This window comes from Agelaius phoeniceus, chromosome W, assembly GCF_051311805.1.
Source record: "Agelaius phoeniceus isolate bAgePho1 chromosome W, bAgePho1.hap1, whole genome shotgun sequence".
Classification (NCBI taxonomy): Eukaryota; Metazoa; Chordata; class Aves; order Passeriformes; family Icteridae; genus Agelaius; species Agelaius phoeniceus.
The window spans coordinates 16,262,630-16,276,010 of NC_135301.1; the positions used below are offsets into that span (position 1 = coordinate 16,262,630).

The 13,381-nt window shown below is 47.9% G+C and overlaps 1 protein-coding gene across 1 annotated transcript in view; it reads left to right on the forward strand.

Moving 5' to 3' along the window:
- Positions 1-13,381, forward strand: part of LOC129132437 (ubiquitin-associated protein 1-like) — a 36,515-nt gene that overhangs the window by 5,112 nt on the left and 18,022 nt on the right. The gene's annotated exons all lie outside the window — the stretch shown is intronic.

Genomic DNA, 13,381 nt, shown 5'->3' on the forward strand with positions numbered 1-13,381 from the left:
GCCCACTCCCCACACCACATGCTCTCCCTTCTGATTGCCAAGAGAGCAGGGGCTGAGCCCAGCCTCTGACCCCCAGCCAAATTTCGGTTAGCACACCCCCCCCTCCCCCCCCCCCCCCCCGACCTCTTGCAGTATCTCTGCTCTTCCCAAGAGAAACTCCCCAGTCAGAGCGGTCACTCCCCAGCTAAGAGACTGCAACAACTGCACCCCTTCCTCTCTCCTCCCCCAGGACCATTTCAATGTTATTCCAAGATGTCCAGCTAGGCCTTTTGTCTCTTAAATACCATTCATTCACCATCTCTGGGGCAACAAATGGGAAGAAAATTTCCTGAGAGAAAGAAAAGGAAAAAAAAAAAGGCCTAACCCCTAACAGGTCTAAATGTTGCCCCGACTAAATCTGAATAGCATTTTTAAAAGGCAAAGGCTAAGAACTGATACACCCATGCTATGGTATATTTACAGAATCTTGTTTGAGGGTAACAAGCGTTTATATAACCATATTTTATGTGTTCTCACAATTGTAGGATGAAGAAATAAATTTTCAGTTCTTGTTTTCTGTGGAGTTCTGAGTGGGAATTCTTTTCCAGCTGTAGGGTAAACAGGTTACAGCATGGTACACAGATGGCTTCCAGGTCTTTGAGAAGCAGGTCTTTCTTACTATAAACTCATAGTAGCATAAAATCAATGGCTTTAAAGTAAATGTTGAAAATCTAATCTCCAAATGCAGGTTATGATACAAGAAGTCTAATTGAACTATATTTTCTCATTTTGGATACATGATTTTCCTTGGCAGTCCAAACTGATGTTTGTTTTCATTTCAGTTGTGACAGATAGTTCTTCTTTTTTTCTTCCCTTTTTTTCTTTTTTTAATTTTTTTTTCTGCCCTGCAACTCATCCACTGGAGAGCTATCTCAATTACCCTACATCATGGCTTTTTCATTATAACCATTAAATGAGTACCTGATTATCTTAATATACATATTTCCACCCAGTTAAAGTGGTGTGGAAGAGCTAAAGGCAACTAGTGTCATATTGCTGGCTTCATTGTGCTATGTTTCTATTTTCCTGCCATGCTGAGGCTCAAGTATAATATGTCCAATTGGACTGAAGTATCCTGCATAATAGGATGCAACTATGTAGAATATGCATATTGCAGTGCAATTTGACATTTTTTACAGCTGTAGTGAGAGCTGTTAAAAAAATAAAAGTGCAAGGAAGCAAAATTGCATAAAACTATATATTTTTATATAAATACCCCCTTTTTTAATATATAAAAAAATGGTCAGTTTTGGTCCATGTATATAGTCATACACACACACACACCCACACAAAACCCTGATAGCTCTGCTCAGATAGCAAAGAATGTATAATGAGTAGTCCTCGGTACTTCTGCCAGTGATTTGTTTTTCAAAGTTGCCTTGCTGATAAATTATGTATCACGTCTCTTGGAGTCTTAGAGCTAAGGGAATGGAAAACTGTTATGCAGTTAAGACAACAGGTCTCCAGGATCTCACTGGAGCCTGCTATAGGATAAGATGTGGTGCAACACATAGCAAGTCCCAGAAAAACTTAGTAGAAGCCTAGCAAGCCTTGCTGGTTTGTTGCTCTTTAGAGACAGGAATTTATATGACCTAGCATTCCCATGGCAAGAGCACTCCAGTTATGTGCCATTATCCTGGCAAGAGTATCTTATAACTTCTTGTGAGTCATGGGTTATATCTTGGACTTAACTTGTAGGCTGTGTTTTCTGAACATTTTTTTGTTATTTAAAGAGCATTTGAGGTTGTTCATTCTTACTAAGATATTAAAGCTTTAAGTAAATTTTGTCTGTTCAGAATGTTGTCCTTTCAACCAGGCCACTACTATAACCACTAAACTGATAGTGAATAGCTTATAAATGCCTTCCTGTGCTAACTTGGCCCTGAAGGAGTTGATGTTAAATGGGAGAAGCTTGTGAGATCTTGTCATGCCAGTAACTGCATCAAAATTTGCTACTGCAGTTAGTTGTCATCATCGGTGTAGCCAGTATACGCCCTTTGCTGGTGAGCCACTGGCACTGAACTAATACCAATACCTCTTAAACTAGTGAGTATAAAACTATAATATGAAGTCCCTTAGAAATATATTAGGGAGAACTGAGTAATACTGTATTGGCATATTGGCCTTTGGATGAAAAAAAAAAATACTCTGCTGTACTCTTGAATGACTTGTGGAACTTGTGGACAGGAGGTAGTTTAGTGATGCTAAATCTGGGTATGGCTATCTAGTAGGCTTGCTACATCTGTACTCTTGGGGGGAGAGGGTGGGAGAGCTGTGAAACTGATAAAATGATCTTGGGATGATGTCCTGGTTTAAAGGACAGGTAACTGCCAAGGAAGGGAGGAACCTCCCTTAGAATGGAAAATGTGACCCACCCCCCCACCCCCCCCCAAATTATTATAACTTTGAAATTAAGGGACTTTCAGACAAAGATATGGGAAAAGGAATACCGTTCTTTACTAATATATCATACACAGAATCACACACAGAATCACTAGGTTGGAAGAGACCTTCAAGATCATCAAGTCCAACCCAGCCCAAACGCCTCAAATAAACCATGGCACCGAGTGCCACATCCAGTCTTTTTTTAAACACTTCCAGGGATAGTGACTCCACCACCTCCCCGGGCAGACCATTCCAGTACTTTATCACCCTTTCTGTAAAAAACTTTTTCCTACTATCCAACCTAAATTTCCCTTGGCACAGCTTGAGACTGTGTCCTCTCATTCTGTCAGTTGCAGCCTGGAGAAAGAGACCGACCCCCACCTGACTACAACCACCTTTCAGGAAGTTGTAGAGAGTGATAAGGTCACCTCTGAGTCTCCTTTTCTCCAGGCTAAACAACCTCAGCTCCCTCAGTCGTTCCTCATAGGGCTTCTGTTCCAAGCCCCTCACCAACCTCATAGCCCTCCTCTGGTTGTGCTCAAGCATCTCAAAATCCTTCCGAAACTGAGGGGCCCAGAAGTGGACGCAATACTCAAGGTGCGGCCTCACCAGTGCCAAGTACAGGGGGAGAATGACCTCCCTGCTCCTGCTGGCCACACTATTCCCGATACAGGCCAGGATGCCATTGGCCTTCTTGGCCACCAGGGCACAATGCTGTCAACCAGTACCCCCAGGTCCCTTTCTGCCTGGGCACTGTCCAGCCACACCGTCCCCAGCCTATAACGCTGCAGGGGGTTATTGTGGCCAAAATGCAGGACTCGCCACTTGGACTTATTAAATGTCATCTTATTGGATTCCATCCATCCATCCATCCATCCAACCATTCCAGATCTCTCTGCAGAGCCCTCCTACCTTCCAACAGATTGACACATGCTCCCAGCTTAGTGTTGTCTGCAAATTTACTAATGAAAGACTCAATGCCCTCATCTATGTCATCAATAAAAATATTAAACAGAACTGGCCCCAGCACAGACCCCTGATGGACACCACTGGTGACTGGCCACCAGCTGGATGCAGCACTGTTCACCATCACTCTTTGGGCCCAGCCATCCAGACAGTTCTTAACCCAGCAAACAGTGCTTCTGTCCAAGCTGTGGGCTGCCAGCTTTTCCAGGAGAATGCTGTGGGAGACCATGTCAAAGGCCTTGCTGAAGTCCAAATAGACAACACCCACAGCCTTTCCTGCATCCACCAGGTGGGTCACCTGGTCATAAAAGGAGACCAGGTTGGTCAAACATGACCTACCCCTCCTAAACCCATGCTGGCTGGGTCTGATACCCTGGCCATCCTGTAAGTGCTGCGTGATGACACTCAATATAAACTGTTCCATTACCTTACTGGGTACTGAGGTCAGGCTAACTGGCCTATAATTACCAGGATCCTCCTTCCCACCCTTTTTGTGAATGGGTGTCACATTGGCCAGCTTCCAGTCATCTGGAACCTCACCACTGAGCCAGGACTGTTGGTAAATGATGGAGAGCAGCTTTGCAAGCTCATCTGCCAACTCCTTCATCACCCTGGGATGGATCCCATCTGGTCCCATAGATTTATGAACATCCAAGCGGCTCAGCAGTTCTCTAACTGCCTCCTCCTAGATAATGGGGGGACCATTCTGTTCCCTGGCACCATCAACCAACCCAAGAGGACAGTTGTTCTGGGGACAAGCCGTCTTCCCACTAAAGACTGAGGCAAAGAAGGCGTTAAGCACTTCTGCCTTCTCCGCATCTGCAGTTACCAAGTTCCCTCCCTCATCCAGTAGAGAACAAAGGTTGGTCTTACCCTTCTTTTTACCAATAATATATTTGTAAAAACATTTTTTATTATCCTTTACCAATTTGCCAAATTAAGTTTGAACTGAGCTTTGGCCTCCCTGATTTTTTTCTACATGCTCTAGCAACCCCCTTAAATACTTCCTGGGAGACCTGACCCTCCTTCCAAAGATGATACATCCACTTTTTATTCTTAAGTTCCTTCAAAACCTCATTGCCCATCCAGGCGGGATGTTGGCCCCATCGACTCATCTTTCGGCATACAGGGACAGTCTGTTCCTGTGCCCTCAACATCTCTGATTTGAAGCACGCCCACCTTTCCTGAACTCCTTTGTTTTTAAGGGCTGCTTCCCAAGGAAGTCTCTGAATATGTCTCCTAAGTAGGCCAAAGTCTGCCCTCTGGAAGTCCAGTGTAAGAGTCTTATAGGTGTTCCTCCTCATTTCACCAGATATCGAGAGCTCTATAATTTCATGATCACTCTGCCCCAAGCAGCCTCCAACCGCCATATCTCCCACCAGCCCATCTCTATTTGAAAACAACAGGTCTAACATAGTCCCTCCCCTGGTGGGCTCACTCACCAGCTGTGACAAAAAGTTGTCCTCCGTACACTCTAAAAACTTCCTGGACTCTATATATATCTGTATAATAAGGACAACAAACGACCACAACGGCAGCAATAACAAACAAAACCAGAATTCCCGTAACAGCCTTATCTTGGCTGCAGGCACTTCCCCTTCAGTGCATTTATGGTCACAGCCAGCAGGGGTGCTGGTGGCTCCCAGCTGAGCAGGGCAGGACAGGTGCGATGATTTCCCCGCAGGTCCAGGGGTCGCTGTGGCACGAGCTCAGCTGCCTCTCTCCATGTGGGCAGTGGAGGACGCACAGGCGGGAGAGATAGAAAAGGGGTTTCCTTTACAAACTCACCACAGGCCTGGTGCCCCTCCAGATAGAGAAAGGAACTGTAGCAGGAACCTCGGAGCAGCGGCTAGAACAGCAGAAGAAGGCATGCCCCAGGGTGGCAAACAAAATATAATAGAAAACTCCACAGCCTTAGCAGGAGTCATGGCGGTCAGGTGGACATGGGGTGCTGGGTTAGAGTGTACTGGAAAATTCTGAGGCAACGGCAGAAAGCAGCGGGACTTGGCGGTGGCATAAAGCAGTGGGGCTTGGCAGCTGCATCTGGGCTTGTCCATATCAGCTGCCGCATGCAGCTGGGTAACATACCCTCTGGGAAGGGGGAGGGGATCAGGGTCCCAGGTTTTCCCCTGAGGCACCTGAATATATGGTGAGGGTCCTTTCCAGTCAGATTGGGTGTTACTAAGGTCCCAGGTCACCTTCTGGACTTAAGAACAAAGACTCACGCACGGTAAAGATGAAGCAGTCATGGGCTGCACTCCGGTATGTGTCCTGGTTTGAGGCAAATTTGGGAGAAAACCTCCAAAAGGGGCCCCCCCAAGAAAACAAACCCACACGACCCCTCCCCCCCAACCGGTTCAGGAAGGATTTCCTCAGAGAGAAGTGGAAAAAAACCCTGTTTATTTAACAGGCAAAGCACTCCCCAACACAAAAAAATGAACAATACCCGATGACAAAACTCATTCGCTGCTCTGAAGAGATGACAAATTCAGAAAATCTCTCTGGTGGGTGGTCACTCTCTTATCAGTCCCTCCAGCACTGGGAAAGGCTGCTGACCAGAGTAGGCCCTGGTAGGCTACAAAGTGCGAGCTCTCAGTGTTTCCCCGGGTCTCAGTCCGGAGCAGGTTTGAACAGTTCCAAAAAAAGGGAAAAAAAACAGTCCAGGGAACTTCTGTGCCTCAGCTAGTTAAACTAACTAAACACCAACGGAGTGCCGTGTTCTGCCCCATCCATGCCCAGACACCACAGTGGAGGAGTGAGAGCAGGCTGATAACAAAACTGTGCTTCTTCTTCTCCCGGCCTTTGCTCTCAGAGCCAGTCTTGAAGGCACAGAATATAACATCCAGCATAAACAGAACACACAATTGGGGATACAAGCATCATAACGTCACCCTAGGACATTCCACCCCTTATCCCCATATCGTCAACTTACTACCAAACATCATGCATTTTATTCACGTAAAAACTTCTAATGTTCCACCCCAAAAATTACAAGCAATACCCATTGTGCCCCTGTCACGTCCCCACTCTGGACCACTGAATCCAGGCCCCAGACTGCAGAGCTGCAGGATTCCCCACTTTCATTTTACTCATTCAAAACTCCATTTTTCACTTGCTCAGACCTTCAACACCTACACATTTCCTTCTATTTCATGTCTGTGTGGTTTAATGCAGAGGCAATGGCAGTAACATCCAACAAACAGTGATATTTGCATATCATTCTCACCCCACAATCAGATTTCCATGAGCTACACATCGTGTTGTTCCATCTCTGCATTATCCACCCTGGGCAACCTGGTCCCTGAGCAAAGACAACACCACAAATGGGTTTGTCTGTACTCAAGGCAGAATTGACCCACAGTCTTCCCTAACAAACCTCTGATATGTACCACTGGGACTTGATCTCCGTCTACTATATTCAGGGACTCAGAGTGGGCAGGACCTGCTCGGTTGGTGGAACCTCCGGTTTTAACTAACCAGGTGGCCTTCGCTAAATGCTGCTCCCAAATTTTGAAAGATCCCCTACCCAAGGCTTTCAACTGGGGTTTTAACAATCCATTGTACCTCTCCACTTTGCCTGCAGCTGGTGCATGGTAGGGGATATGGTACACCCACTCAATGCCATGTTCCCTAGCCCAGGTGTTGATAAGGCTGTTCTTGAAATGAGTCCTGTAGTCTGATTCAATCTTCTCAGGGGTACCATGCCTCCAAAGGACCTGTTTTTCAAGGCCCAGGATGGTGTTATGGGCAGTAGTGTGAGACACAGGGTAGGTTTCCAACCATCCTGTGGTGGCTTCTACCATTGTGAGCACGTAGTGCTTGCCTTGGCGTGTCTGAGGCAGTGTGATGTAGTCAATCTGCCAGGCCTCCCCATACTTGTACTTGGACCACCGCCCACCATACCATAAGGGCTTCACTCACTTGGCCTGTTTGATGGCAGCACATGTCTCACAGTTGTGGATAACCTGCGAAATACTGTCCATGGTTAAATCCACCCCTCGGTCTCATGCCCACCTCTCGGTGGCATCTCAACCCTGATGGCCTGAGGCATCATGGCCCCATCGAGCTACGAATAACTCTCCCTTGTCTTACCAGTCTATCTTGGACACCCCTATCTTTGCAGCCTGATCTACCTGCTCATTGTTTTGGTGCTCCTCATTAGCTCTACTCTTGGGGACACAGGCATCTACGTGGTGGACTTTGACAAGTAGCCTCCCTACCCTGGTAGCAATGTCTTTCCACTCTTCAGCAGCCCAAATTGGTTTTCCTCTACACTGCAAATTAGCCTTTTTCCACCTCTCCAGCCATCCCCAGAGAGCATTGGCTACCATCCATGAATCAGTGTAGAGGTAGAGCTTTGGCCGCTTCTCTCTTTCTGCAATGTCCAGGGCCAGTTAAACGGCTTTGAATTCTGCAAGTTGGCTTGATCCTCCTTCTCCTTCAGTGGCCTCTGCAACCTGTCATGTGGGGCTCCATACGGCTGCTTTCTACTTCCAATTCATCCCTAATATGCGAGAGGAACCATCAGTGAAAAGAGCTTAGTGTGTTTCCTCTGGTGGCAGTTGGTTGTATGCTGGAGCTTCTTCAGCCCATGTCACTTGTTCTTGTTCTTCATCCATGACACCAAAATTTTCACCTTTGGGCCAATTTGTAATTACTTCCAAAATCCCAGGGCGATTCAGTTTACCTATACGGGTGCACTGTGTGATAAGAGCAATCCACTTGCTCCATGTAGCACTGGTGGCATGGTGGGTGGAAGGAACCTTTCCTTTGAACATCCATCCCAGCACCGGTAGTGAGGGTGCCAGGAGGAGCTGCGCTTCTGTACCAGTCACCTCTGAGGCGGCTTGGACTTTTTCATAGGCAGCCAAGATTTCCTTCTCTGTTGGAGTATAGTTGACTTCAACTTGGAGTGTAGTTGGCTTCAGAGCCTCTGTAGCTTTGACTCCAAAATCCTAGTGGTTGGCCTCAAGTCTCCCCAGGCACCTTCTGCTAAAGGCTCCAGGACAAACCATGGTTCCTGGCTGCAGAGTAGAGCATGCTCTTCACCTCTGGTCCTGTCCTGACTGGGCCAAGGGCTACTGCATGAGCAATCTCCTGCTTAATCTGGGCAAAAGCTTTTTGCTGCTCAGAGCCCCAGTGGAAATCATTCTTCTTGCGGGTGACCAGGTAAAGAGGGCTCACGATCTGACTGTACTCAGGAATGTGCATCCTCCAAAAGCCTATGGCACCTAGGAAAGCTTGTGTTTCTTTCTTATTGGTTGGTGGAGACATAGCTGTGATCTTGTTGATGACATCTGTAGGAATCTGACGCTGTCCATCTTGCCACTTTACTCCCAGGAACTAGATCTCACGAGCTGGTCCCTTAACTTTGCTCTTTTTGATGGCAAAACCCGCTCCCAGGAGGATTTGGATGATTTCCTTTCCTTTTTCAAACACTTCCGCAGCTGTGTTCCCCCACACAATGATGTCATCAGTATACTGTAGGTGTTCTGGAGCTTCACCCTTTTCTAGTGCAGTCTGGATCGGTCCATGGCAGATGGTAGGGCTGTGCTTCCATCCCTGGGGCAGTCGGTTCCAGGTATACTGCACTCCCCTCCAGGTGAAAGCAAACTGAGTCTGGCATTCTGCTGCCAGGGGAATGGAGAAAAATGCATTGGCAATATCAATAGTGGCATACCACTTTGCTGCCTTGGATTCAAGCTCGTACTGGAACTCTAATATGTCTGGCACAGCAGCACTCAGTGGTGGTGTCACTTCATTCAATGCATGGTAGTCCACAGTCAATCTCCATTCTCCTTCAGGTTTACGCACAGGCCAAATGGGGCTGTTGAAGGGTGAGTGGGTTTTGCTGACCACCCCTTGGTTCTCCGGCTCTCGGATCATCTCATGGATGGGAATCACAGCATCTCGAGTGGTTCTATACTGTCTTCTATACTGTCAGCAATGCACTGTGGAAGTGGCAATTGGTACCTGTTGCTCTTCTCCCTTCAGAAGTCCTACTGTAGATGGATTCTCGGACAGTCCAAGCAAGGTGTTCAATTGCTGGATGCCCTCTGTCAGTACAGCTGCTATCCCAAATGCCCACCTGAGTCCTTTTGGGTCTTTGAAATACCCACTTCGGAGGTAATCTGTGCCCAAAATGCATGGGGCTTCTGGGCTAATATTGTATTTGTGGGGTCCCTCATGTCAGGAAGGAATGATGAATCTGACTTCATGTTATTGGAAGGCTTGTCGCAGACATCTTTTCATTAAAAATCTTTCCTTAAGATTTTTTCTTCCTGAGAAGCTGAGAGGCTTCAGGAACAAAATGTAAACAATGGTTATCTGCTGCTGTGGAATGCAACAGGTGCATCTGTGATTGGTCTCCTGTGCTTGTTTGTAATTAATGGCCAATCACAGCAGAGCTGGCTTGGACAGACAGTCTGAGGCAGCTGCCTTTGTTATCATTCTTTCTATTCTATTCTTAGCTTAGCTAGCCTTCTGAGATGAAACTTTTCCTTCTATTCTTTTTAGTATAGTTTTAATGTAATGCATATCATAAAATAATAAATGAAGACTTCTGAACATGGAGTCAACATTGTCGTCTCTTCCCTCACCTGAAAACCCCTGTGAACACCATCACAAAGGTTAATTTATTTTTTTATGATACTGTATTATTTTAAAGAAAACTATACTAAAGAATACAGAAAGGATACTTACAGAAGGCTAAAAAGATGATAATGAAAACTTGTGACTCTTTCTAGAGCCTTGACACAGCTTGACCCTGATTGGTCAGTAAGTCAAAACAATTCACATGAAACCAGTGAAACAATCACATGTTGGATAAACCATCTCCAAACACATTCCACATGTGAGCACAACACAGGAGAAGCAAATGAGATAAGAAATTGTTTTCCTTTTTCTCTGAGGCTTCTCAGTTTCCCAGGAGAAAATCCTGGGTGAAGGGATTTTTCAGAAAATATGACTGTGACATGTCACCCTTTTTAGTATAAAGAAAATAAAAAGAGACTGCATTTGTAATTCTTCTGCTGGGCCCATGCAGAAGAGAGAACAAACACGTGTCGGGAGGTTTATCCGTTGCCCATCAAAACGTCAATCAAGTGCTGCCGTAGAATGATCAAGCAGATTCTTTACCTGTAGAACATCTACTTCTATCATAACACTAAAACAAGGCTTACAATATAAGAAAATGCAAAAAAGCATGCAAAAAATCTTCATTGTTTCAAGTCCAAACAGCTGAGTTTCAGGAAAAGGTCCATTGACTGGAGATGTTGATCTTCGACATCTCTGAAGGTCCTTTTCTTGGTCCTGAAACAGCCTTGCAGAATCCTGAAACAAAAAACTGTCAAGGAAAGTCGCCAACAATTATCAAAAATCCATTGATATTTATCAAACAATACTGAAACCTTTAATTGAACCACCTGGGCTGAGGCTGACTCGTGGCTTTCCAGCACTTTGAGCTTTTAGCTCTTTCCACCTTTTTTTTTTCCCCCTTTTTTTTTTTTTTTTTTTTTTCAGAAAGAACAGCAGCAGCAGAGGGTGTTTTGGACCCTGTGCCACTGGGCGGGACGGCGTCCCTGGCCCTGGTCCGGGTGAGTGGACCAAGGACCGCAGACCTGGCCCACAGAGCGGTTGCCCGGGCCCGGGGATCAAAGCCCCCAAACCTGGCAGTGGGCGGGCCAAACGGCCCAGACCTGGCCCGCAGGGCAGGGTCTTTGTTCTCACAGCCTGCCCCCACCACGCTGACAGTGCCTTGGCAACAGGAGTGACTGAACGCCTCCTCCCTCTTCCCCCAGAAGCACTGGTGCACGCTGGCAGCTGGGAAGGAGAAGTTTTCCCGGGGATCTCCATCCCAGATCTGGGGATCTTCTTTCCCCAGAACAAGCGAGCAACGCCTGCTGTCTGCTGCGCCTCTCGCCTTCGCGGTGCAAACAGTGTTCCCGCTTTCTGCTTCCCGGCACCACCTCCCCCCCTCCGGGTTTGAGGCCAGAGGCAGCACCTCTGAGAGCCACCTCCCCCACACCGCTGGCGCGCGCAGTTGAATCAGGCGTTCCGAGCCCCAGTGTGAAGCCCCCAACTACACGAAAATCGGCCTGCGAAAAACTCTTGTGTCCCAGAAAAACAGTGAGTTTCAAAGTGTTCAGCTGGGAGGCGCCTGCATACAGCTGTCGAGCTGTGCTGCCTCCACTGAGGGACAGGCCGGTGGCAGGCTCCGACACAGACGCTGATGCGGAGGACAGAGTCCCTGAAGGCGGCGGAACCGCCGCTGGGTGCGGCAGGGGTGCGCGAGGAAGCGCTGCCCCGCTCTCTCTTGGTTCCGGGCAGGGCAGCACTGGCGCGATCTCTATCGCTGCGGGAGGAGTTGTCAGGCTGGGCGCCGGCACCAAATCGGATCGCGGAGCAGCTGCCGTGGCTTCCCCTGGATGCGGGGGGGACAGGGCAGGCGCACTCTACGGCACCACTAAACCATTGCTTAGCAACACGCCGGAATCTGCGAGGAGCATTTCCGGATGCAGTGGGAACGGCGGAGGCGGCAGCGCAGGCGCGGTCTGCATCGCCGCTGAACTGTTGCTTAGCAACACACTGGAATCCACGAGGGGCAGTTCCCGAGATGGTTGGGAGCGGCGCTCGGGTCGGCATGGGAGGCGGCGGGGCCACGGGCAGCTCTCATCCCTGCCGGAGCGTTTTCGGGACCACACACAGCGACGGAGGCACGCCCCATCTTGATGACAGGCTGCCGTTGCTCACCGCTGCTGGCGATTGCGTTGCCTGGCAACCCGGGCGAAACAGCAAGAGACGGTGTTGCGAGCTGGAGGCCGGCGGCCGCCTCCCTCCGCGGGAGGGGCGAGACCGGCAAAGATGGCTCACACGCCCCACGGGGGAAGGGAGCGGGGGGGGGGGGGGGGGGGAACAGCTCCTTTTGCTCATGCTCCAGAGAGGCAGAAAAAATCTTCTGAGCCGTGGGCAAAACGGCACCCCCCCACGGTGCGGGGGAGCTGGAACCAGCAGTTCCTGTCCTTGGATGGATTCTTCTCCTGCTGGCTCTGGCGGGGGGGCTGGTAGTCCCCCCCCATAAGACGAGGTGCCCCCCTCCCCAAGGGGGTTCTCTTCCTCAGAACAGAGAAAAGAGCTGCATACGCTGGAAAAATTCGACACATGCCCTCACCCCGCTCATATTTCTCCCCAAAATAGAGATCCAGTGTCTGCCAGGCTCTCAGGTCCAGTGAGGACCTCCTATCTGTGAAAAACCCATTAAATTTTGCCCATCTGAAAAACTCATAGATATGTCTCTTCACCATATGAATTCTGTTCTGCAAAGCCCAAAATCTCCACACCCAAATAATGTCCTCCTCTGACAGAGAAAATTGAACTTCTGTTTCTGAAGGCACCTCTTCCCAACTGTCCCCCCACATTTTGTGTAGGACAGTATTGTCAGGAGGGGAAGAGTTAACAGTACCTTGCGACAGTGTCCAGTTTCAGCAAGCTGGTCAGCATAGGAATTCTGTGAAGGTCTCCTGACATGCTGGCTGGGAAAATTCAGCAGATCTTCTGCGTGTTTAGCCTCGGCTGTGAACTCTGCCTGATATCAGGGTCTTGGTTCTTCAGCTTCAGGCTACAGCCAACGTCTGGGGTCACCATTTATTGTATTTGCGGGGTGCCCAGATGAAGGAGGGAATGATGAATCTGACTCCATGTTCTTAGAAGGCTAATTTATTATTTTATGATACTATATTATTTTAAAGAATACTTAACTAAACTATACTAAAGAATACAGAAAGGATACTTACAGAAGGCTAAAAGGATGATAATGAAAACTCGTGACTCTAGAGCCTCGACACAGCTTGACCCTGATTGCTCAATAAGTCAAAACAATTCACATGAAACCAATGAAATAATCACCTGTTCAATAAACAATCTCCAAACACATTCCACATGTGAGCACAACACAGGAGAAGCAAATGAGATAAGAAATTGTTTTCCTTTTTCT